Consider the following 2920-nt stretch of genomic DNA (forward strand, 5'->3'; position numbering starts at 1 on the left):
TATTAAAAGATTCTGCAAAACAACTGCAGCTGAATAAATATTTTAACTAAGAAATAAGTTGCAACTGCGCAATTCTAAATTATGTTATTAATAAGATTCTGCAAAACAACTGCAGCTGAATAAATAATGAAACTTAATATCTTCAATAACAAAATTCCAAAAGAACTAATTGGAAATTATAACTGAAAATCATGTAAACATAATTTTAAGCTATAAATAAGATTCTTTTTGAATAAAGTTCAGTTTGGATTCAGTCTTGCAACAACACACCAATTGTTTGGTATCAGTCTTGCAACGAGACATACGTTTTAAGTTATTTTTAAAACGTATACCGGGCTCAACAAAAGTTAATTTGCATACCAAATTTCAAGTTCGTGGGGCTTATGGTTTCCAAGTTACAGCTGATAAAAAGGTCCACGCCTATGGGATGTGCCATGCCCCTTTTTACAAACTCGTGTATACATAGCCTACTATAAGCACCTACCACATTTATGTCTGCATACCAAATTTCAAGTTCGGGCTTGTTCGAGTTGCAATCACAACCGCAGTGTTGCGCGAATTATTAAAGTATCACGTTCTGTGTAAATTTCTAGCAATGTATTATCAGTTGGGCAGTTGCAACAATGTTGCCAGTTTTTATCAGTACGGCAGTAATGCCGCTTTTATTACGTGCCTCGAACAGGCCCTTCATGTGACTTATGGTTCCGAAGTTATAGCTGACAAAAAATGCCACGCTTATTGGATGTGCCACGTCCCCTTTCACAATTCCATTTATATATATATATATATATTTCCACGCCTATGGGATGTGCCACGAATCCTTTTACAAACACATTTATATATGCCGTACTATAAGCGAGTACCATAGTTATGTCTGCACACCAAATTTCAAGTTCTTGGGACTTATGGCTCCAAGTTATAGCAGATAAAATGGCTCACGCCTATTGGATGTGCCACGCCCCTTTTTACAAACTCATGTATATATACCTTGCTACAAGCACCTACCATAATTATGTCTGCACACCAAATTTCAAGTCCATGTGACTTATGGTTCCGAAGTTATGGATGATTAAAAATTTCACGCCTATGGGAGGAGCCACGCCCCCTTGTCGAATCCAAATTTGTTTACCCTATTATAGGCCCAGGAGTCATGGCAATACTCTTCCAAAATTTCGTTCCATTCTGTTTGTCCGTTTAGGCTGCAACCTGGCACATACAAACATACATACATACATACTTCCACAAATATATAGTAGATATCTATCCTCCTCATAGCGCAAAATAATTTTTGGGGATGTCACGGCCGCAGGGCCACATATCGTGTAAGATTTAAGTCCAAATATTTATTTTCAATTGGCTAAATTGTATTCTAAATATGAGCCAGATCGGCAAGAAAATGTAGTTTTTAGGAATATTCCGACCCTAGCGCCACCTAGCGAGTGCATTTTTGGTCAGAATATTTCTTTTCTAGGTGCTGACACATGTTCCAAATATGAATATGAAATATCGGGCTAGCCGTTTAGTAGTTTAGTGACATATAATGTGCACAAAACTCTATGAAATTGTGAAATCGTAACGCCTCAGCATTCTTCGTTTTTCGGCAACAACAACAAAAAGTTAAAAATTTTTTAAAATCGAAAAACCTTCCACACAGAAGGTCAAAAAACTACTTTTTACAGAATTTAGATCGGTTCAGCCGTTTGGTCAAGCATCGCCGTCATACGGAAAACATTTAATTTTTATATATATATGAAGATAGCAGAGCACCCGACGTCGTTCGGGGCAAACAAATAAAAATATAAAACAGTAGTACAAATATTCAGTTCAGCATAATTTAAAGGAGGCAAACTATTTTCTTTGTTTATATTAAGGCATTCTTATGAGCCATACTTTTAGCTTTATCGTGCTTTAACTAAATTATATATTGATCATCACTTGTACTATAAATCGTGTGGCATTATTAATATTAGGTGGATTAAGGTAACGATCAAATTTCTGAATTAAAATTAGTCTACTACAGTACATTCCGTTTAGCTGCCTATTCGCTTAGCTGTTTTAGTATAGCTGCACTTTTCTGGTAGAATGCTTAATTCGGAAGCAGTTTTATTTATTATGAATGAACCATTTTCGTTTAACATCATCGCGGGAGTAAAAAACGATTTAATCTTTCCAGTTCAAAATAATCTAAAGACGGTAAGGTTTCAAAAAATAAAAAACACAGTTTTAAATATCCGAGTTATCTAATATATGAATGCATATATGTATATCCCCCTTTTACAAACTCATTTAGATATACTTTACTCTGAACACCTTCCATAGATACCTATGTCTGAATACCAAATTTCAAGTTCATGTGACTTATGGTTCCCAATTTATGGCTGATCAAAAATTTGACGCCTACGGGATGTGCCAGCCCCTTTTATAAACTCATTCATATACACCTTACTATAAGCACCATTGATATGTCTGCATATTAAATTTCAAGTTCGAGGGACTTATGTCTCCGAAGTTATAGATGATAAAAATATCCACGCCTATGGGATGCGCCACACCCCTTTTACAAACTCATTTATATATACCCTCATATAAGCACCGACTATTGATATGCCTTCATACCGAATTTCAAGTTCATGGGGATTATGGTTCCGAAGTTATAGCTGATAAAATATTGCAAGCCTATGGGATGTGCCACGCCCTCTTTAACAAACTCGTTTATATATACCCTCGTATAAGCACCTACCATTTCTATGTCTGCATACCAAATTTCAAGTTCGTGTGACTTATGGTTCCGAAGTTATAGCTGATAAAAATTTCGCGCATATGGAATGTGCCACGCCCCCTTTTACAAACTCCTTTATATATACCCTCCTATAAGCACCTACCATTGATATGTCTGCATACCGAATTTCAAGTTCGTGTG

The sequence above is a fragment of the Rhagoletis zephyria genome, unplaced genomic scaffold (assembly GCF_001687245.7).
Source record: "Rhagoletis zephyria isolate East Lansing unplaced genomic scaffold, Rhagoletis_zephyria_1.1 Rzeph_scaffold_01932, whole genome shotgun sequence".
NCBI lineage: Eukaryota > Metazoa > Arthropoda > Insecta > Diptera > Tephritidae > Rhagoletis > Rhagoletis zephyria.